The 23,970-nt window shown below is 45.4% G+C and overlaps 1 protein-coding gene across 2 annotated transcripts in view; it reads left to right on the top strand.

Annotated features, from left to right (window-relative positions):
* Window positions 1–746: 746 nt before the first annotated feature.
* SPTB (spectrin beta, erythrocytic) overlaps window positions 747–23,970 on the top strand; it is a 128,282-nt gene continuing 105,058 nt past the window's right edge. Inside the window, exon 1 of one of the 2 annotated variants that reach the window (XM_059182339.1) lies at window positions 747–1,068. The gene's annotated coding sequence lies outside the window, so the exon portion shown is untranslated. The remainder of the gene's footprint in view (window positions 1,069–23,970) is intronic. The other variant, XM_059182340.1, reaches the window with a different exon arrangement.

Genomic DNA, 23,970 nt, shown 5'->3' with positions numbered 1-23,970 from the left:
ACTCGGAGATGCCGTGTCTTTTCGTCTTTGGCACCGTTGGTTCTAGTGTTTTCTCTGGCCTACTGCATTCCACCCCATCCAATTTTGCAGAGAGGAAGCCCCTGCTCTCCTGAAAAGCGGGACAGGACAGGAGGTGCCAGTGGGCTGGTGTGGCAGTTTGCCTGTTGATTACAGTCCTTGCAATATGCTAGCGCTGTGGGACTGTGGGCTGCGCCCGGTCAGCAGTGCTGGGTCTGCCCCTACCGCACCAGGTTTGCAGACAGAAAAAGAGACACTGAGGCTGTGGGCTGGGGGCGGGGAGCCTCCCAGCGTCTGTTCACACCGCCTGCCAAGTGAAGTCCGCCCCGGAGCGTGCTTTCTAACACGCCAGTCCCTGGGAACAATCTCGCCATCTGAAACCCGCCGCAGCTGGGGCGCACGGCCCCGGCGTCTGCCTCGCCCACCCTACGGTCTAAGCGTGTGTTTTAATAAATCTTAAAAACCAGAGAGTACACAGTGGGGACGCGGGGCGGGAAAGGCTGGTGGAGAAGGCTCGTTTTCGTGTCCAGGCTCGCTGCTCAGGGCGCACGAATTAGGCCCGGGCTGCGGAGTGAAACCCTTTTCCCGCCGCAGGGAGCTCGCGGCAGCGCGCGGTTAGGGGAGGTGAACGATGATGGGGGCGCTGCGGGAGGCTGGAGCTTCTGGCGTCCCGGGCCCAGGCGGCCAGCCAGGAGGCGGAGGCCGGCCGCCGGAGCCCGGGCGGAGGCCTGGCAGGTGCCCCCCGGCGCGGAGGCTGATTGGCAGGTGCGGGAGTGGGTGGGGAAGGCGGGGGCTGGGCCTGGCGCTGCGGGAGGCTGCGGCCCCGCCTCCCCGCCCCCGCCGCGGGACTATCTGGTCCCGGCAGCAGCGATGTCCCCCGGCAGGAATGTCCCTCCTCAGATAATGTTATTTATATCTCTGGGCGGGTCCGCGGCTCGGCAGCACCAGGCGCCCGGCGGCTGCTGTGCTAGGAGCCCCGTGCTGCCCTCTTCCCCCTGCGCCGCCGCCGCCCCCGGGCTCGGGGTGGCGGCCGCTACAGCCCCAGCGCAGGTGAGTCCCGGAGGGCCTATCGGCCGGCGGGGGCTGGGTGCAGATGCGTAGGCGCGAGGCTGGGGCGCGCAGCGCCAGCGCGGAAGAGGCGCTGGGCCCAGGGGGCGCGTGACGTGGGTGGCCCAGGGGGCCGGGTGGGGGCTCAGCCCTGGGTGCGGGGCGTGGGGCCCGGGAGGCCCTGGCGGCTGCGGCAGCGAACACCCTGGGGCGCGGGAATCCGCGTGGGCTTCGGAGGCACTTGGGGAGTCGGGCGCTTTGCTTTGGAGAGCCGGATCCTGGAGCGTAGCCCCGGGGCTCTGGGAGGGCGGGGGTGGGAGGGCGGTGAGCGTTCAAGTCCCGGGCCACCTACTCCGAGACCCCGGCGTGGGGCAAAGGGAATTCTGTTTCCAGCGTGTCGGAGCGTCGCGCTGCCCTCTCTGCCTCCGGCCGCCGGGCTTCTCACCCCGGGGCCGCTCAAATTTTCTTCTGGGGAACTTGTCCGCGCGCTCCCCCGGCAGCCTAGCGCCCAGGCAGGGAGGACAGGACAGGTCAGCGAAGGGGCCTGATCCCCGGACGCTGGGAACGACGCGGAGAGTGTGGCTAGGTGCAGACCCAAGGAGGAAAGAACAGAATGCCCGAGGCATACTCCAAGGACCTCTTGCCCTCCTCTTCCAAAGAGTTCTCCAAGCTGCTACGGTCCATTTTACTCTCACCTGCCTCACCAGTTCCTCTTTCTCCAACAACTTGGCCTTGAGAAATAGCAGAAAGTGGAAGAAACAACAGGAGCTTTAAAAGCATCCCCAACTCCCACCAAGTCGCCCAGACTTCCCCAGGGTGGGGAAGCCGCTGTGGGCTTCAGTACTGTTTCCGTGACAACGAGCCCTAGGTGGGGCCTTGATTTATAGCCTATTAATATCCAAACCACTGTTTTCAGTGAGCAATTAGAGGGGCCAGAAGTTGATAATAATGCGCTAAACTGGCTGAAGGGTAATGAATATCCACTTTTTAGAAAAAAAATTTTAGATGCATGGGGGGGGGGGGCAAGATAGTGACAGTAGTTTTGTACCCATGACTCCTGTGAAGAGCCTAGGCTGTCACCTCCATGTAGGAGGTAACAATGCAAAATTCACAGCCTTCAGGTAGTCCTGTTCTATCCTTCAGTTTCTAGGGAAAATGACTCAGGTGGCTCCTGAATGAGAGGAGTCTTCATATCAAAATTTTTAGGCATCTCTGCTGTCCACTAACTTATCCTTAGCTTCACAGATGGCTCTGAATTTTATTCTAGAATTCCCTCTTTGACCACCCTATGATCCAGGGCAGGTTATTTCTTATGCCAGGGTCAGACTTTTACTCTTCTGCTAGGAGCCTTGGGTTCCAAAAAGTCTTTGAAAGCTTTTTGTTCTTTTTTTTTTTTAAATTGTAAGTGCAAAATGTTTAAGTGTACACAGTGCCCAGCACCCAATACAGCTAGGTTTGTACTTGCATGGAGGCTTTGGGCTGGTTAAGAAAAGGAATGCTGGGCTCCCATTGAAGAAGAGCCTACAGCCTTGAAACCAACTGACTCCTCATAGGGGGATCATTTATACTGACCTTTATCAAACTGTAGAGTAAAACACAGCTGAAAACCATAAGCCATACATTACAAAAACATGGCTTTTAGACCCTTTAGCTGTTGCTCTTAGCTTCATTAGTGGCCCAGTCACAAAGATTGGGGATGAGCCAGAGCTGTTAATCCTAAATTCTCGGAAGACTCAGAGTCCACTCGTGGAATTGAAAGCGCCCAAAAACTCCCAGGCATCCAGGACATGTCTTGTAGTACAGACATATCGAGTTTTCCTGAGTGGCTTGTCCAGCTGAGAGCTGGGATACCACTTTTTCCTCTGGTTGTTGCTTCTTCGAAGTGTTCTGAAGGTGCCCTCTGGCCAAACATCTACTAGGTGATTACCTTTGGGGTGTGTAAAGGTAAGGCAGTAGGTGTGCTCCCTTGTGGGATCATATCTGACAAACTACAAATGACTATTTTAGTCATGAAAGTTTTGAGCTGAAGTCAAAATCTGACAGTTCTGCCACAGTTCTGGAAACAGGCTGTTTGGGTAAATAAAAGTAAGAATAGCTTTCATTTCCCCCCCATCTTCAATGTACTGGTGCCTGGCTGGTTGTGGACGCTCAGTTAATCTTTGATGAATGAATGGGAGAATGAACAAATGAATGCTCAGGGGCGCTTTTTTATTTCGGAGGCTTTTCTTAATCCTATTGTCACAGTAACCCTGCAAGGTAGTTCATATAACCAGCATTTTACAAGTCCGGAAACAGGCTCAAGGAAATTAAATTTGCCTCACATCATACAGCTAATGAGAGGTGGGGCCTGGATTCAAACTCAGCCATTAAGTTCCTACCCTCTTTTTAAGGTTAGTCATGGGGCAGGGAATAGAAGTGTGCAGTTCGAGAGGTTTAGTTCTAGGATGGTCTGTTAGCTTCACAGTCTTTCCCTCCCAAGACCTTGGGTTATAATTCTGCATCAGAGAAGCTTTAAAAAATATTGCCTGAAGATGGTATTGACCACTTCTTTGCTCAGAGGTGTTTAGCCTGGCCCATTACGTTCAGGTCATTGTTTCAAGGACAGAACTGTAATTTTGGCAGTAGTCAAAGCATGGATTTTTTTTTTTTTTAAACAGATTTTCCTTTCAGTCGTGGAAGTGGCCAGGAGGGTTTGATGATGCATGGGGACAGTGTGATAGGACAGAGGATGACTATAAAAAATTCACAAGGCAAATGCTATTGGAGTGGGAAGGGACCTTGGAGGTCACAGAGTCCAGCCTCTGTTTGTGGGGCTGCTTACCTAAAGGGGAGACCTAATTGTAGTTTACCTGGTCATCTCTGTACAGACATGGCACCTGCCTTCCATGTTTCTTATCATTCTTGCCCATGTCATGCCTGTCTTTCTCTCAAGACCAATATTGGGTTTATTTCCTGAAGTCGTGCCTAACCAAACCAGTGAAGTTTTCTTTCCTTTGAGGGAGATTTGCAAGAGGATGTATTTTAATCTTAGTACAATCTTAAAACAAAAAAACAGGTTTTGGAGACAGGCAGGTGAGAAGACATCAGTGAGCATTAAACTATAAACTGCTCCATAACTTTCCCATTGCTTGTTAGGCATACAGATGTATACATTTTTATCCAATAGGTATGTGTATTACTATCTTTTTTTTTTTTTTAAAGATTTTATTTATTTATTTGACAGAAATCACAATTAGGCAGAGAGGCAGGCAGAGAGGCAGGCAGGGGGAGAGGAAGGGAAGCAGGCTCCCTGCTGAGCAGAGAGTCGGATGCGGGGCTCAATCCCAGGACCGGAGGATCATGACCTGAGCCGAAGGCAGAGGCTTTAACCCACTGAGCCACCCAGGTGCCCCTGTGTATTACTATCTTGACTTAAAATAATTATGTAGCATTTCTGGGGCTGTGGGGAAAGAAAGGACTCTGGGGAATTATTGGGACTGTCAGATACCTGTTTTAATCTAAACCCAATCACCAAATTGCTCTTGAAGTGTGTTATTTCAGACTTTAAGAGCAAATGCAAAATTATACTCTTTGTATAAGACTTGAAAGTATAGGAAACATGACCAGCAAGAGGTGGTCATAAAGTGACATAAAGTACATTTCTTCATTATCCATAATGTTTTTTCAAAGCCTCAGACTTGCTGATTGACGTTTATCAATTGACCTGGGAGGATCAGGAATGAAAATAACTGTCATGTGGGCAGATGAGACATTTGATTTTATGATGAGGACTGGCAGGGACTGTTCATAGATACTGGGTTCTGAAACTGTATGGATATTACTAGTCAGAAATTGCTGGGCAAAGAAGTATTTTATCTTAAAAGTAGTTTGTATTGACCCAGTTGTTTTTATAATCAGGTCTTTCCTTACTGTACTTCATATAAAAAATCTGGGGATGAGGAATAAATGCAGTGGTCTGTGAGCCCGAATCACCATGTAGCATTTGCTGGGTTTTCACAAGGTTGCTGCTTTTTTCTGCCAACCCCAAGAGGTGAAGGTCACCTGGTTTTGGAGATAGAGATGGCGATCGAGGGAAGGTGTAGGAGGCAGTCAGAATTCACTGCCAGATCTGGCTCCAGACACTGAATTGTCAACTCCCCTTAGTAAGTATTTAGAAAATGTCATAGCATGTTTCCCTTTGTTGCTGTGCTTATTTCCTAATTCAGAGCCAAGCAATCCAAGTTCTGCCATTTTCAGCCAGCCTTAGCTGAATATCAAACCACCAGGGGATCCCCAGCTTTACAGCTCGCACAGTTTTAGAGGCGGTCATAGACAGAAAATGCTTCCTCAGTGGAGATTGCTGGCTAGCTTATAACATTCCCAGACCACCTTTCATTTTTCTCTTTCCTTCTCCTGGTGACAGGAAATCTTGCAAAGCTGTCGTCTTCCTACCTCAATGAGGCCTTCTCAGGCTTTACTATAATGTTTAATTTCTACACCATACCTGCGCAGAGCTGGACAAGGGTATAATTACAAGGGCAATTAAAACCCATATATCATGTTCCCAATGGGGGCAAAAGTGGGGCTTCCTTTCTTCCTTTCATGTGAATGCTGTAAATTTAGCAAATGAAAAGGTACAGAGCTAGGAAAAAATAGGCTTTTCATTGAACTGGGCTCAGATCATCCAGGATAGTTAAGAAAAGAATAACAGGGCACCTTGGCAGCTAAAGAACAATAATTGCTTTGAATTATAGTCAATTCAGGAGTTTCTACCGTCATGAAGAGGAACAGAATCGTGAATAATCCTGAAAATGAACAAGTTGAAAATCATTTCCATTTGTATTAGGGTGTGCCTCATTTGAGAATTCATAGCACTTCCAGTAAAACGAAGCACACTTTAAAGGTATAACTTATGAAGCCTGGAGAAAGGTCCCTAGCTTCATTCTGTCCCTCTACTTAGTTCCTGCCTGTATCTGGAAGCCCCTAGGAGTGGTCCATCAGTGGCATCTCCTAATGTATTTCCTCAGCAGTAGAAAAGTTAAAGAAACCCCTTCGTAATATTGCCTCCAAGCCATAAGTCAGAGAAGGGGCTGGAAAGGCCTGAGAGAGCCATTTGAGAAATATTGAGAGAGAGCAAGCATTGGACACCTACTGTGTGCATTACACCATTCTATGCTAAGGACATGAAAAGGGATCAGATGGAGACATCCTGGTCTGGTGGGGAAAGATTCTTGCAAATAATCAGTTATTCAACATTGTGCCTGAGAGAACACCAAGAGGAGGTTGGGGAGTGCCTAGGGTTTCTCTAACAGAAGAAGGGAGGATGGGTGGGGGCGGGGGCTGAGGCACATCTCCCACACATGTGCAATAAAGGGTGGTGGAATTGGGGAATGGCGGAGCAGTTCTGTGCAGGGCAAGTTCCAGGAATGTGCCAAAATACGACTGGAAAGGTGGTTTGGGTTCAGTTTGTGAAGAAGCTTGAACCATTGGAGGTTCAAGTTGAAAGTCTGAAAAGGTTTTTGAGCCGGCGAGGGACTAGATCAGATCATTGTTCAGACAAAGCTCACCAGTGGCAGGCAAGGGAAGGTGAACTAGAGATTAGCTAGCACAGGACAAGGACCACACAGATGATGGATTGACCACTCAGCCTTCAGGATGCCTGAGTGTATGCATTGTCGTCTTTTACAGGGACCACGTGAAGAAGCTCTGCAATAGAGAAAATGGGATTAGAAACAAAGAGTGCTTTGCCCAAAGCTCCCTCTCGTAGTTTATGGCAGAACCTGACTTTAACCCAATTTCCTAGTTCCAGGCCTGGGGCGTTGTCCAGATCTTCTCCTCAATGGAGTAATTGAATCTTCTGGGCCTTCTGGTTGAGACAGTGATTTCTTTCTTTCTTCAGAACTTTCAGTCTCAGTTCGTTGGCAAGAGGGAGGAGGAAACTTGTTACGGTATTTACTATTTAAAATCTCAAGAGTAGCCTCCCAGCATGTACAGAGATGATGTCCCAAAGTAGGAATTAATGTCAAGTGTGCATTGGATTCCCAGCATGCTGTAGGTAAAGGATAGGTTTACATACCTGCTGACTGATGTGTTGGCTTTTTCACTCCTTTACCCCAAATTTACTGGGCATTATTATGCTTATGCCTCATTTTGGACTTTGAAAACCTCTTTTTGTCCAGTACTTAGGTGTTTTGATTTGTACTTCAATCTTCAACAAATATTTATTGAGCTTTCATTTATTTATCAGATGTCCCTAGGTCCAGGGACTAGAGGAGTGAAAATGGCAAAAACCAAAAACAAACAAAGACAAAAACTTTGATGTCATGAAGCATGCATACTACTTGAGTGAGACAGGAATAAATAACAACAACAACAGAAGACTATATGTTATGATTTGCTGTAAAGAAAAAGCAGTGTGAAGAGACAAAGAGGCGATTCTACTATTTGAGGTAGCATGGTGGGGAAAAGCCTCTCTGATGAGGTTTTAGTTGAGCAGAGAGCCAAACCAAGTGAGGGAGGGGAATGGGTGTATTTGGGAGAAGAGATTCAGACGGAGGGTGAGGCCCCTGATGTGGGGTCACTGCTATGTCCAAGGAGAGGGCAGGAAGCCAGCCTGACTAGAGAGGAGGGACAAGGGATGAGTGCAGGACGTGACCCTGGAGAGGAAATGGGGTCTGGATCATGCAGGCTTTGCAGCCATGCAAGTCTTTGGGTTTTAGTCATGCAATAGGAAGCCACCAGAAGCTGTGGTCAGAGGAGTGATTTGTTCAGATTTGTGTATTAGGAAGATCTTTCCAGCTGTCCTGTGGAAGACCAACTGTAAGGAACAAGAATGAAAAGCGTAGGAAAACGAAGTAGAATGAAAGCTGCTGCAGCGGTCCAGGTTAGAGATGATGGACCCATATGATGGTGGTGGCGTGGGAAATGCAGCAGGCGTCTGGATAGAGTTGAACATAGAGCTCATGGGATTTGGGGATAGAGGATGAGAGAAAAGGAATTAAGTTGAGGATGACTCAGTTGGTTTTGGCCTGAGCAACTTTAAGAATGAAAAAGCCATTTACTGAGACAGGATATATCTTGTCAGACGTACTGTGGGCTATTCTTTTTTAAATTTTTGTTGTTACCAAGAAGTTGATTTGGAATAGATTCAGGCAGACTTTTCATTGAAGTACACCTGAAAGAGGCTGTTTTATGGTGGGTGACTCAGGACATCTGTTTGTTTTGAAGTAGAGCCTTAGATGTGCAGTTAGTTCTGAGTACTTTTAGGGCATTCTGTTACTTTCAGGGTATTCTCACAACATCTCTACTATATGATAGAGATCAAGACATAATACAAACAGGATTGAAATATATTTTACTTTATAAATAGAAATGTTTTGAATGTGTTCTTTACAGTCTAAACATCTTTTAACCCTTTCTGGTTGCCATATTTTAAAAAATTTATATATATATATATATATTTCTTTAAGATTTTATTTATTTATTTGACAGAGAGAGATCATAGGTAGGCAGAGAGGCAGACAGAGAGAGAGGGGGGAAACAGGCTCCCTGCTGAGCAGAGAGCCCAATGCGGGGCTTGATCCCATGACCCTGAGACCATGACCTGAGCCCAAAGCAAAGGCTTAACCCACTGAGCCACCCAGGCGCCCCTGGTTGCCATATATATTTTTTTAATTTCTTTAATTATAAAATGAATTCATGCACATGATTAAGAAGTGTATCCACATCATACAAGGGTATATGATGAAAAGTAAGATTCCTCCTTCCCCTACCTCCAGTTCTACTCCTAGGACGTTACCAATGTCAATAGTTTCCTTTATATCCTTCAAGAAAAATTCATTTCATATATTAGGATATGGCCATATTTTAAAGTCCTAGCTTTAACCTACTAAAAGCAGGTGTTTGGGGGGCACCTGGGTGGCTCAGTGGTTTAAGCCTCTGCCTTCAGCTTGGGTCATGATCTCAGGGTCCTGGGATCGAGCCCCACATCGGGCTCTCTGCTCAGCGGGGAGCCTGCTTCCCCCTCTCTCTCTGCCTGCCTTCTGCCTACTTGTGATCTCTCTCTGTCTATAAAATAAATAGATTAAAATCTTTTAAAAAATAATAAAAAATAAAAGCAGGTATTTGGTTTCACTTTTCGTGACTTAGTAACCCTCAGGCCTGGAGTCCAGCTTTCTACAATTAGGGGTCTCCCTCTTCCAAGCCACCCTATACTCCGTGTTTGTCCTATAATACTCCTTCTCAAAAAGCTCCAGTGGTTCCCCTCTGGATAGAGGTAGAAATCCAAACTTACAAAGTTGACTTTTAATAGCCATTGTAATATAACTCCAATCTCTTTTTCTATCTTTATCTCTTACCAATTCCCATCACAAACCTTTTTTTGAGCCAGGTTTGTCTACCTCTACTCGTTCAGTCCTGAACATTTCTCCCAGATTTGGAGAGGTTTCTATCAGTCTTCCTGGAACATTCCAGCCCCTAGTGATCTCTCCTTTCTACAGATTTGTGAAAGGACCAGTTACATAATCATAGACTTCACTTAATATTATGTGTGCTTTGACAATCGTACCCTAACAGGGTGGTGCTGGTACACAGGGATTATATTAATTAAAAATTCTCAGATGATGGCTGCCAACAAAGTTACCTTCTTAGCGGGTTACATAGGTGTCCATTCCCAAGGAATGGTAAATGGATTCTGCTCCTTTGGATGCAGGACTTTCTAAGGGGCCTGGTCTCATACTCTCGTCCCCTCTTCAGATGGCATTGCATCTCAATGTCAGAAACAAGGTGTTTTCATTTGCTTCTAAATGACAAAGTATAGTTATTTAATGGACTTGGCAACCGTGTGTTTTTTTAAAAAATATGTAATGAAATTTACCCCTTTAACTATCTGTAAGTATTCAGTTCAGTGGGCCAAGTACATGTACAGTGCTGTGTAGCTACCATCACCATCCGTCTGTAGAACTTTTGTCATCTTCTAAAACTCAAACTCTGTCCCCATTGAACACTAACTCCCCTCGCTGCCCTGGCACCTGGTGACCCCCATGTCACTTTCTTCCTCTGTGAATTTGACTACTCTAGGTATCTCATATAAATGGACTCGTACAGTATTTGTCTTTTTGTGTCTGGCTTACTTCAGCCAGCATAATGTTTTCAGGATTCATCCATGTTGCAGGATGCATCAGAATTTCCTCTTTAAGGCTGAATAATATTCCATTGTATGTATCGTTTGCATTTGGTTCATCCATTCATCCACCTATAGACACTCAGTCACTTCGTCCCTTAGCTATTATGAATAATGGTGCTATGAACATGGATATACACCTATCTCTTTGATACCCTGCTTTCAGTTTTTCTGGGTGTATACTCAGGACTGTAGACTCCAGTTTATTGCTGGCTCATATGGTAATTCTATTTTTAAATTTTTTGAGGAACCAAACCACACCATTTTAATATCTCTCCCTGGTCCCCAAAGGGAAGGACAACATTTATTAGCATCCTCACCTTTGGAACCAAACTGAACTTGAGAATTGTTTATTCGAGAACACTGTTTTTGGGGGATAGTTTGTCATCAAAGTTCTCACATTTATCCGTATGTTACTTCGCCTGTTTTAAAACTGTAGACTTTTAGAGGACAGGCAGGAGACATTTAATTCGCTTTGTAAAATGTGTAACCCAAACTCAGGTGGGGAGGGCTGTAAATATTATGAGATGATGTATTTCAACCAAAGTATCTCCTTGAGCTGGATGACAAGGGTCTGGGTTGCTTCCAGCTCCTTTTCTCTTGCTGTTTGCCCTTGGGCAAAGAGCTTCCTCTTTCTCTAACATTTTATTTCAGGGATCTTTGTGTGTGTGTGATGGCACCTTAATATTTATTATTATCCTTAATAATAGATAGAACTATTTGCAGAGTTCCTTGTAATGCCTAAGTGTTGTCTCCTCTTCATATCCTTGCCTGACAGCTCCTCTCCCCAGGTCCTGGAGTAAGACAAGGGGCTTCCTCCTGCATGGTTTTTGCAGCACCTTTCTTGTTCCTTTCTTATAGGATGGATGACCTTGTTTTGCAATTGTCATCTTGCCTTCTACATCACTAGACTATGCTTCTTGTGATGGAGAGCTAGGTTCTTTTTTTTTTTTTTTTTTTTAATTCCCAGCACCTAGAATCATGCTTGGTACACAGAGGGGAGCAGCTCAAAAATAGCTAATGATTTAAAAAATTAAACCTATTGATTAAAAAATTATATAATGTTTGAAATTATATATAATTGGGATATATCATGGAAATAAATATTATAATGAGATGATAATAAGTCAACATTTATAAGTCTCTAATAGAGAGATATGCTGAGAGCTTTTATATATATTTGTCATTTCTGTTGTTACCTAATTTTTTTGATTAAAAGCTTTATTTATTTATTTGAGAGAGAGAGAGGGACAGTGAGGGAGGGAGTACAAGCAGGGAGAATGGGAGAGGGAGAAGCAGTTTTCCCACTGAGCAAGGAGCCCGACCCGGCCTTGATCCTAGGACCCTGGGATCATGACCTGAGCTGAAAGCAGAGCCTTAACCCACTGAGACACCCAGGTGCCCCTGTTGTTATCCTAATTTAACAGATGAAATATATCAGGCTTAAAGAAGTTTATTTACCCAGACTTATACACTGAGAAGATCAAAACTGGACTTGAATCCTGATGTATTTATTCTAGAGTGCTTGCTTCGAATCACTGTATCCACCATACTTGGGAGGAGGTCAATATTCCATGGGTCTTAATTCCAGGAGTTTCTTTTTTTTTTTCCTTTTATCTTGTATCTTTAATGGTCTAAAGTTAAAGAGGTGATTAGTTGTTTACCTCTATATGTTGCTTTATATTTGCAATGATTTAACCTAATAGGCTGAATTCCCTTATTAGCTTTTAATAAATAATTAATATCTGAATCCTATTTCAGACATAGTTCTTTGACATCTGAGGATGAAGATGCTAATTAGTACTGTACAATGTACCGACTGTCATAAAGCAGCTCTCCATAGCTGTGCTAAAATTGCTCTAAAGAGGTCTGATATTGTCAAATGAGGTAGCCTCCTTCCAGATCCAGGTCCCAAGTTCTCTGCAATATTTGACTTTGTTAACCCCTCTTGCTTAGAAAGTAAGCCCTCCCTTGGCTCCTGGGATTAAGGCTCTCCTTTTTCTCCTCCCAGCTTGCATACAACTTCAGGCTGGCTTGCCTTCTCTTTCTTTCCTGCCTTTTCTTTTCTTTCTTTTTGGTTCCTTCTTCTCTACCAGCTTTACATTGTTGGGGTTGCCAGTGAGACTGAATCCTCATCTCTAGCCCCAGTCTCCCGCTTCAGCTCCAGATCTACTTTGTAGCATTTGGCTAGCTGTCTTCATTTGGTTGTAACAAGATGTTTCAAACTTCTTATGTAGCAATAGGACTTCTCCGCTCTCTCCTTCACCCTCAAACCTGCTCTTCTGCCTGTTTTCGTAGCTGGGTTCCTTTTGTTGCCGTCATCCCAGGTACAAACCCCAGGAACTTTTTTGTGTTTTCTTCTTTTCACACTTCCGCATCTGGTTGGCTGTGTGTTCATTTTTCCTCCAAAAATTTCAAACTAGTTTCTTTCTTTCAATTTTCAGTCACATGTTTGAATAATTGGCCTTTAGTCTCTCTCTTTCTATCCCATCTTACACCCTGATCTCACCCTGGTCTCAGAATTACTTTTAAAAACATGAATGTGAGTCATTCCACTCTTTTAAAACCCTCAGTGGTTCCCCATGGCCCCAAAATAAAGTTTAAACAGGCAGGCAGTCTGTTCCAACATCCCTCCTGGCTTCATTCCCTTTGTATTTACTTTACATCTTTATATCGGATGCTTGTGACTGTGTCAGCTCAGGGTGTGTTTTCACGTCCATGACTTTGCTTCTCTGTGTTCTAGGCCTGCAGTGTCTTTCTCCTTTTCTGTAGCTGTGAATTCTCACACATGTATCTCAAATAAACCCCCTCTGATGCTTTTCTTTGTTCCCTAATGCAAGAAGAAACCCACTCTCTCTTGAAAGCCCTCAAGCTGTCCCTTTTCACATCATACCCTGGCTAGACTGGTCATGTATGGGTTTGACTCTCCTCTAGATTATGGGTTCCTTGAAGAAGGAACATTTGTCTGGTGTCTGTGTGAATACTGGTGCCTAATAGCCTCTGGTTCATGTGCGGTGCTCAAGAAACGTGGATTGAATTGAGTTAAGGACAAGTTTCAGGAATGTTAGGCGTGGCAAACAACCCTGAAATGGTGATTTATATAGCAGGTTATGGAGAAGGGTTAACGGAAGATAATCAGTAGTGATGGCATAGGGATAAGGAGTGAAAAGGAACATTTTAGACCTGAGTGGAAGCTGTTTCCCACCTCTGTATTCTCCAGTTACTTTCCATTTATGGGACACAAAAGTAACAGCTGATTTTTAACTTACATCATCAGAATATGTCTATTGCTAGAAAAATTTAGTTATTCTTCCAGAATACAGTCACTCCCACCTCATTTTTCAGTGAATGTTTGAGGCTGACCCTCAGAATGCAGTTATGAAAGGCTCTTTGAGTGGGTGTTTCAGACTCATATACACAACTTTTGTTTTATAGTGGTGAAGGGTTAAGAAAAACACTTCAGAAAAAATACTAAAAGTTCCCATATAGAGGTTTGTTTTTTTTTTCCTGGATGCATGTAACTTTGTTTGTTGTCATTAAGATACATCAGAGTAGAAACTACCCTGTAAAATATTACAGCACTATTAGTTGGTTTGTTCTGCCCTCATTTTTGCCTTACCCGGACAAAAAGTGAGTTTCACTAATTGCCAGACTCCCTAGAATACTGCTTGCTCAGGCCTTTGAGAGCATTTTTGTTTCTTTTAACAAAACTCTCTGTCATGGACACACTCCCACTACAATCCAACTGCTCTCTTCTACTGTGTCCTGTGCCCAGCAATTGATAGGAGGTGGGTTTTCATTTCCAAAGGCAGTGAGTGCAGCTGCTAGGCTTTAGTAAAATTTTAGGTGGGTCTGAGATGAAGTGATGAGTGGAAAGCCCTCAAAAGGTCTTGTGAAGATTTACCTAGGATAAGGAAGGGCAAAGGACAAATTTGGCCTTGTGCGGGGGACCTGAAGGTAGAGAGACAAAGGAAGGGACTCAGCCAAGACAAGTGAAGGCCCTAGTGAGTTCTAAGGGGCACAGTGAAGCCAGTAGTAAGCAGACAACAGTCAGCAAACTTGACCCAGAGGTGACAGTAAGAGTGGGGTCAACTAGTAGCAGCTTCTAGAAGCCCTAGGATGACACAGATGCTGGTGATCCTTATCGCGTATCATGGATTACTAAGTGCCATAGCAAAAATTACCAGCAGGCCGACTACTGGTTAGTAGCCCCGCTTTACACTTTTTGAATGAACCATTCTTTTCATTTTGGGGAATGGTTTACTTTGTACTATTTTCACAATGCTCGGGTATTGGCTTTGCACATTTGAAATCTAGGCTACAGCCTTTAGGGTTGGTGGGTCAGGCTCCACCTGTCTCTGCAAGGCGCTATGTGCATTCTGTATGTGCTTTCTGCCGCCGTTGAGAAATCTTGTTGCCCAGACATCAGATAGGAGGGTCCCTCAGAGTGTGAAGTTATCAGAAGAATGGAAGGTGTTTATAGGCATGGAGAGTGAGAATCTATGGCAGAACCAAAATGAGCTGCTCGGGAGGAGGAAATCCCACGCCCTCTGCGAAACAGAGACCTATACTTGTGAGGACAAATGAGGTTGTTTGCATTCAAAGCTGTGTGAAGTCACTTTGCCCAGGAGACTGGAAAAATACTCGCTAGGCGGGTTGCTAGATGAGCTGGGTGGGTGCATGGTAGAGCAGGTAACTCAGTACTGTGCCCTCAATGTAGCAACTCCATCAGCAGCCTCGGTTTAACTTCTCTCTCTGCTTCTGACCCAGAAAACACTCAGAAAATGACTGCAGTGAAATGCATCTTCAAGGTGAAGCTGCCGGTCCAGGTGGGGGAGGGGTGTGGAGTCCATCCCAGGGGTTCAATACTTACTTCCTAAGTGTGCTGGGAGTGAGCTTTGTTTATGCTCTGACCCAGAGGAAGTCACTTTACATCTCACCCTGTTTCCACCAGCAGAGTGCCTTCTGCTTGTTTTGCATAAGCCTTGTGCACACTCGGCTCTGCAGAAGAGGCACGAATGAACTGGGAACTATAAAACTCTTGGCATCATAATTCTTTGCAAACAGCAGAGTCTAGTGAGCAGTGGCTTTGGTCGGCAAATGCTCATTAGAGTCTGTACTTGGTTTCTCTGCCTGTAAAACGGTGGGAATGCTTTCTCATTGGAACGTGAAGGAGGTCAAAGCAAAATAGTGTATGTATTTTCCTTTGTTAAAACCTGATGCTTAAAGCATCAAAACATCTCAGAGAGAGATGTTCTATGGATAAAATGTACTTAGAGGACCTTGCAGACATCATCTAGTAACCTAGAGATCCTCTCCAAAGAGTGCCTGATTAAACACTCCTGTTCTACCAATAAGGGAGATCCGCAGAGGGGAGATGATTTGCCTGAGGTCGTGAAATTAGTTAACGTGTGACTATAAAGAGAGCCCAGGTCTCTCTGTCCATGGCCCAGTCCTTCCTCCCTCCCTGCCTAGGCCCTCCTCCTCCTCCTTCTTCTCCAGCAGATTTTATTTTAAAGATTTTATTTATTTATTTTTTTGTCAAAGAGAGAGAGAGACAACCCTAGCAGGCAGAGTGGCAGGCAGAGGTAGAGAGGGAAGCAGGCTCCCGACAGAGCAGGGAGCCTGATGTGGAGCTAGATCCCAGGACCCTGGGATCATGACGTGAACCGAAGGCAGCCCCTTAACTGACTGAGCCACCCAGGTGCCCCCTCCAGCAGATTTTAAAAACTGGTTTTAAATAATTTTAACATAAACCTATACTCATGGTAAAAATTACTCAAACAGTACAGAAGAGTGTAAATGACTTTCCTAGACCCATTACTGGAGGTAACCACTGTTAACAGTTTCTCATATATCTTTCTAGAGAGTCTCTAGGCACATACAAGCATACACACATAGATATAGGTATGTAAGTGTGTAGGTGTATGTATATGCGTGTGGATATACATGTGTATGTGTAACATATCCACACATGCATACGTGCGCGCACGCTTGTGTGTGTGTGTTACAGTAGCTTATATTTCCTATTGTACTGCAACTTGCCCTTTTCACTTAGTAAGGAAACACTTAGGGCATCTTTCTACATCAGGACATAGAGATTGATCTTTTTCAAGATACTACACAGTTAACAGCTGTGTAGTATCTTACGCTGTTATTTTCCCATGATGACTTTAAGATGTATAAACAGCATCATGAAGTTTGAGTCCTGAGTTCGTGATGTTGACATAAGAATCTCCGTTTTTTGTGAATATCCAAGAAGGGGAGTACTTCTGACAAGGTCACATGGTTTGTAGAGTCTGAGAGCGCGCTTCTGGTGCCTGCCGCTACTTATGGGCTCCACCTGCCATATACCCGTTGCCATGTTGGGGACTTCAGAGCCCTTAACTCATTTCATTCTCCCAGCAGTCTACGGAGTTAGATGTGATTCCCATTTTACCAGTGAGGAGTTTGAGGCTAGTTAAGCTGCCTTTGCTTAAGGTCACATGGTCAAGTAAGTGCCAGACTTCAGATCTGAAGCCGTTTGACCCTGAAGTCTTTTTCTCACTGTGTGAAATCTAGGACACGAGGAAGAATGGTTATGGTGGGTTTGAAGCTCAGGGTTTCTCACAGCTTCCAAATGTTGTTGGTTTAGACTTGGCTAAGTGTCCACTTCATACAGAGCAGTGACACAAGGGCCAGGTACTGGTGGAGCAGAAACAGTGGTGTGGGGAGGGAGGACAAGAGATGGCCACTCTCTGGGAGGCACTGTTGTCTGTTATGTGCTAGGCTGTGTGGCAAATACAGAGGAAACTGACTACAACACAGCTGTCTGCTCTTGAGAGGCTGATGGTTCCGCAGTGAGGACAGACACACAAGACTGAGTTAGTGCAAGGTAGAGCAAGGCACGTGCCTCATGGGGCTGCAAACTGCTTCAGGATCTCTGGGAAGCTCAGACTGGTTTTGGCCAGGGATCCTGGAAAGGCAAGCTTCACGGTGGATTAGCCATCTGAACTGATCCTTGAGACAAGGATGTATTTCACTAGCCAGTGGGGGGAAGGGCATTCCATGGGGCAAATAGGGGCATGTGGGATTGGAGTCTGGTTTGGCTGCGGCAGAGGGTGAGTGAGAGTATATAGTGGTGGAGGGGACCAAGAGGTATGTTGGAGGTAGGTTGTAGCAGGCCTTGAATGCCGCAGAAAGAGCTTAGAATTTACATGTCAGGCCCTGGGGGCACTATCAAAATTTTTGAATAGCAGAATCGTGTGCTCTCAGGTGTGTTTTAGGATATCCTACCAAAATACAATGAAAGGCTCAAGAAGATCTACACCAGGGCAGTGGGAATGGAAGAGAGGTTAATCCAAGCAATTCAGAGAAGTCAAAGTATGGACTTTATGTCTGAAGTAGGACTGACCCATTGTCATTTTTCATGCACCCTAACACATAAAGGACCAAACACTTTTTTTTAAAGATTTTATTTATTTATTTGAGAGACTGAGTGAGAGAGAGCATGAGAGAGGAGAAGGTCAGAGGGAGAAGCAGACTCCCCAAGGAGCTGGGAGCCCGATGTGGGACTTGATCCCAGAAGTCCGGGATCATGACCTGAGCCAAAGGTAGTCGCTCAACCAACTGAGCCACCCAGGTGCCCCAAGGACCAAACATTTTAAAATTATCAGTGTCTCATATGAAATATAATGTTTTTGCCATCAAAAGTATTTGAAGGGATTTGGAATTATTCTTAATTTTGATTTTATAGTCTTAATTGGCACTATTTTCTTCAAGTTTAAAAGCATTTTGAAGGTTCTTAAAATTAGTTATAGGTGCATTTTGCCTAGTGGCACTGAAGTGAAGGGAAGAGAGTTGCTGAATATGACTTACAGTCTTCCAACTCAGGTATCGGGGAGGTCGGTGTTGCTAATTTACTGAGATTTAAGCCTTAAAAGAAGGAGCAACTCTGAGGGTGGGGAAAGGGTACAAAGAAAGAGTTCAGTATTGACCAGGTCAGTGGCATGTTTCAGTGGAGCTACCGTAGCATATGTGGAGCCCAGGAGGGTCTGGGCCTGGGGGTGTCGATCTGACAGCCTCTGTCCACACAGAAAGGAGAGAGGATGGTGTGAGGGAAGAGAACAAACTTTAACTTTGGGAAAATCCTACATTTAGGGTATGGTTGGAGGTAGAGGATCTACATAATGATCGTGATGTAACAACATACCATGGGTGAAAAACCAAAAGAATCCAAAGCCATGGGAATCCAGCTCCACGGAAAGGATGGTTAATAGCATCTAATGTGGGTGAAGGATGGAGAGCAGGATCAGAGGAGGCTGTTAGCTGTATGAGACGCTCCAGCGACCCTCAAGAAAGCGATTTTGGTGGAGGCTTGAACTCAACTATCAGGAACTAGAGTGAAGCCCTGGTGAGGAGAAAGCAGTGAGTGCAGCGCTTGTCTGAGAATTTGATGGGAAAGGATGGTTTGAGACCGGTCTAAAGAAGTTTTATGAAACGGAGGGCCGGGTTTTTGGGCTGAGCAAGTGCAGAGCCCTTGGAAAGGAAGTTGGCATGCACAGGTAACAAGGGGTAGGAGGACTGGTGGTTGATGGAAGTCTCGGGGAGGCTGGAAAGCATCAGGTGGCAGGAGGGCCAGTCATTGTGGTCATGCCTGTGCCCTGCGTCCACGGCTGTCACAGCCTACCGCATTCAGACCCCGAGATAGGTGATACAGGTGGCACGGTGGTATCCCACATCTCGGTAGGTCTTTGCGCTCCTCAAGGACAGGGATTTTATGTTAACCGTTCTCTGCGCCTTGAATCATGCCTACAAGGACAGTGATGCTTCAGTGCGTATTTGTCGAGACGCTGGCTGACTTGCCACACCATCCTGCAGCCTCCTGAGGGAGGCTCCGTCCTTTCTCTTTTCCTTTGTAATGGGACAGGAGAGGTGTGTGACGCACAGGGAAGCCTGGAAGCAGTTATAAAGCAAACATTCTTGCCTTCACATTTGTGTGGCCACTGGCATGCACTTCCCCTTTTTCTCCGTGCCCTGCCACCTCAGGTCCTGTTTCTCTTGAAAATGTAGACAAGTAAGTTTGTATTAGGGCTCCTTCTCGGCCTCTCAGTGCCCAATTCTGGGGCACTTGGGTAGAAGCGGGGAAAGAATATATGATGATCCTTTAGGGGAAACAAAGGGGCTCATTCAATGAGTTGGTGAAAGATGAGTCTTCTTGTTGATGGTGATAAGAGAGGATCTTGTTTCCTGAAAGCTCTCTGGGTGTGAATGCAGTTTCTTTGCTTGGTTTGTGTCACTGGGAGACTTCCTTCATGCCCAGTGAAGGAGAGGGCTCTTTGCTAGGAAGTCCAGCTCCTGTCATCCCATACTCTATTTTTGGGAATGGTAGAAACCCAAGGATCAGGCCATAGTTGTAATTATCTTAGATTCTAGCAGTATGAAGTATTCTAATAAGCAGGAAGTATGTGACTTATGTTTTTGTCAATTGTATCTGTTGTCATTGAGGTGAAGTTGGAGACTCACCCACAGTCCTTTCAGGGACACTTAATTTTTTTTTTTTAAGATTTTATTTATTTATTTGACAGATAGAAATCACAAGTAGGCAAAGAGGCAGGTAGAGAGAGAGGAGGGGGGTAGCAGGCTCCCTGCTGAACAGAGAGCCCGACGCGGGGCTCAATCTCAGGACCCTGGGATCATGACCTGAGCCGAAGGCAGAGGCTTTAACCCACTGAGCCACCCAGGCACCCCTAAATTTTTCTTTTTCCTTACTATTTACAAATGTAATATAAAGCTCTACTAATATTAAATTTTGCAGAAATACAAACTATAGAAAATGAAAGTTCTTCATCACCTCCCTTCATTATTCCCTAATCATTCATTACAATTCAATGCATAGACTTTCAGCTTTAAAAAAAAAAATACATATATTAATAAAACATGTGATTGCTCTTTATTCAGAAAAAGATTTATGCTATGAATACTATTTAATAGCTTATGTTGTTTTACTCATCAATACACAAGGTCATCTTTCCACATATACACATTTATATAGATTTATAGATTTTCCTCATTCAAAATTATCCCAGTGTATGGAAGAATCATACTTTATTTAAGCAATTTTTAAGTGATGCCAAATTAGATTGTGTGTGTGTGTGTGTGTGTGTGTGTGTTTATCTTTGCTCTACCCAATAATATGGAGTTATTTTTAAACTGCTAGGGTAGATGGTGGGTTCAAGCTAAGGGAGCTTGTAAAAGGAGGGCAAGTTTGTTGGGAAATGGAAAGTTGATCTCCATGACTCCCTCCATTCTCTCCTGACAGGCTGGGGAAAGACCTCTCCTGTAGCACAGGGCAGTCCCCTGTGCCTTCTCCCAAGAAGCACCCAGGCACCACCTTTTGTTATGAAGCATACTTAGACCAAATTACACTACCATTTTGTTTTGCTTTCTGCCTTTTCCTTTCCTTTCCCCTTCCTTCCTTCCTTCCTTCCTCTTGTTAATTTGGTGTCCAATTGCAGCTTCCCCTCTAATTCTCACTTCCAGGCATCCGTGACTATTCTAGCTCTACAAGCCTTCCCCTCCCCCAGCAGGGCCTCCCACTGCTCCTGACTTTGATCTCATTTTATCCCCTGCTCAAGTTTCCAGTTTCTCTAGATGGTGCCCTTGTTAACATCTGCTGGTGTCCCCTGTAGTCTCATTTGCAAAATATATTAAATCTGCTTCCCCAAATCATTTACCCTACCCTTTAAAGGATTTAAATACAAACCAAGCTTAACACAGCTGCCCCTTTGCCTTATGTTACCTGGTACTTATCCTCACCCTCTGTTCACTGCCCTGTGAATAGTACATTTCCTTTCCTTGCCAAGAGACTTCATTTCTAGTGGAAACTCCTGCCCTGTGGTATGGCAGAGAGACACCTGCTTTGGCTATGGCCAGACCTGGCTTCGAACTCAGGTTCCGACACTTACTAGCTGTGTGGCCTCAGCAGGCAATTTCATCTTTCAGACCTCCATTTTCTTCATCAGTAAGATGCGGAATAGTGATCTCCACCTTGCAGATGGGATTGTGCCATGGACTGGACGAAAGTGCATGTCACACATCTGGCACATGGTAGGTGACCAAAAATGAGAGCTACTATTGTTGTAATAGCTTGGTTTCTCTTTAGCTAACTTGTTCGTTTTTAGCTACTCTCATATGTTATAAGGGATCAAAGAATTAATGCATCGAATATCCTGTTAGAAAGGAATCCTATAACAATGTAAAACTTTGAACATAATATTTTTGCCAATTAATGTTTCTTATTCTTGGCAATAGCAAGTAAAATAATAAAACAAAAACTTAGAACAAAACTTTAGATGTCTCCTTGAAGTCTCTTGTGCTAGAAATAATCTGTGTTTTCCAGAGAAAAGCCATTTTCATTTACACCAAATGGCTCTCAGAATCTGGATTCTTTTTTTCTCTGAGGTCTAGCAACTAAGTTGGGGGAAACGCTTTGTAGTTTGATTGTTGCCACAAATGTGCAGGAAAGGGTTTCTAAGCAAAGATTTTTCTCCATTCCTTTGGGAGTTTGTCACAGATTGTAACGGTGGTGGTTTTCTGGCTCCCCCACTATGAAGTCTTGTGTACTCTGGTTACCTGCAGAAGACATGCTGCATCTTTGGGTTTCATACTCAACATCCCAGAGTTACTTGTTTGGAGTCTAGCCTTTGTTTACTGGTTTCTGATGCTAATCCCTCAAGGTGATACACTGGGCCGTATGGATAAATGATAAGGAAATTAGAACACGGACTCAAACTTTCTTGGAGTCCCAAAGGAAAACTCAGAACTTTGTTCCCCACACATAGAAGTGGTGAACTTGTCCAAGATCCCACAGCATATCAGCAACTGCTGCCACTTGCTTTTCATCTCTTCTGCCTTGTGGCCTCTCAGCAGTGGCTCTCCTATACTTGGGGCCAAGTTTCCCTCCTCCGTGCCCACAAGGTAACATATTCTGGAGGACTCCTCCCCTTTAGGCAGAGCCCTCTCTTTGAAGATGTTTTGAATGGGAATAAACCCTGGAAACCTTCTACCACCCTGGATGGAGGAATTAGAAACCCCAAAAGCAGAGTTTGCTCCTTCTAATCCTTTTGGGGAAGGTTGGGTAGTATGGTCTCTTTCTTTCCAAATTGAAGAAGGCTTTGTGAGTAAGAGAAATGACTTGCCCAGAGCATCCAGTTATTAGCAGGACTAAAATCTCCCTTCCAGACATGGCGCTTCTGCTCCCTTGCTGAGCATGGCTAAGCCTCCTGAGGGGTGTCCTGCTGAGCCTGCTTGGCAGATGGCTCAGAAGCCGGTCAGCAGGGTCCAGAAAGTTGGATGGTCTGGTGCTGAAGGAAAGAACTTGGCGGTGACTCTGCCCCCCTCCCACCGGATCTTCCCTCTCTGGTGGCAGACTGTGGAGAGCCCAGGGGAGGGGGTTCAGGAAGGGCTCTTGGCCCAACCTTGTAACGTGAGCGTCAGGAAGCTCATCTCTCATCAGGGAAGCTGCTGTATAAAACCACAGCAGGCCTGTCTCCTCCAGAAGAAGAATGCCTGGAGAGACAGCCTCCCGGGCTTTACTGCATTTTTTCTGCTTATGCTGGTGGCATCTACAGACCCCAGCATTAGCACACGGCTTTCTTTTCTTCCCTCCCCTGAACTGGGCAAGGCGGCTCCGAAGCCAGCTGGGCTGAGTGTGTCTTGCCATCTGCCAGGCCGCACTCCTTGGGCCAGAGCCTGGGCTTCAGCCAGTGCTTCTGCAGCTCTGCCCAGCGCCCCGGCCCTTTGAGCATCTCAGTGGCCCTGAGCGGGTGTCCTCCCAGGGTCCTGCTCTAGCCCTGCAGGGCAGTATCGCTGGGAGGAAACAGGAAGGGGTAGGGCTCAAGCAGTTCCCTCTGAGGTGGTGGGTCACAGGGTAGGGAATGAGCTCCCGACTGTCACCCCTCCCCACTGGGTTGCACTTACTGCAGTCCCCTGGTTTCTTGCCCTGTTGTCTGTGTGTGGTCGGGGAGTGGTTGTAGTCCCAGTGGCTATAAGAGGAATTGTGTGGAAAATCCAAGTTGGAGGCCACTTACTAAGAAGAGCTCACATTTCTCTTTAGCCAATTATGTCATGTTAGAATACAAGGCATGATGATGTCTTGTGATGGAAATATTTTATCTAATATAATCTCTCCTTTCTTATCTCCTCCAGCCATGAAGAATAACTTTTTGGAATGTTATTTTCATATTTCATAAAGAATAGTGTTTAGAGTAAGATCCTCTTTGGTGTTAGGCCAGGGTCTCTATGTTAGGTCACCCCTACTGCACTGCCAAGACTTTTCTTCTAAAAGGTACCTTGCTGTCTGTCTGTCTGTCTCTCTCTCTCACACATGCATGTGCCACACACAGACACACATTCTTTCCATCTTTTCTAGCTTTTTCCAAGCTGCCAATGATTTCGGGATCTGTTCATTGCTGCTCAAAGTGTTCTGCTGGTTGGGAAGCCCTTTGCTTGCCTAGTGGAACATCCGGGCTGCCCTTGTCTTCTACAGAGCCTCCTGGTTCCGGGCACCCTGCTGTCATTTGACCACAGAGTGGTTGCAAGGGGCACCTGCTTTCTGGCAAGTTGCCACAAATTAAGGGCAAGAGCCCCAAGGATGATTGCAGTCAGGCGCCACTTCCTAAAAGGGGTGATCACAGAGCCAGGCCCCTCTGAGGGACATCAGCAGCCCTTCTCTGCCAACCTCTATCTGTTCACAGAGAACTCAT

Source organism: Mustela lutreola, chromosome 7 (genome assembly GCF_030435805.1).
Source record: "Mustela lutreola isolate mMusLut2 chromosome 7, mMusLut2.pri, whole genome shotgun sequence".
NCBI classification, from domain to species: domain Eukaryota; kingdom Metazoa; phylum Chordata; class Mammalia; order Carnivora; family Mustelidae; genus Mustela; species Mustela lutreola.
The sequence above is the reverse complement of the archived record's forward strand: the minus strand, read 5'-3'. Positions and strand labels throughout refer to the sequence as shown.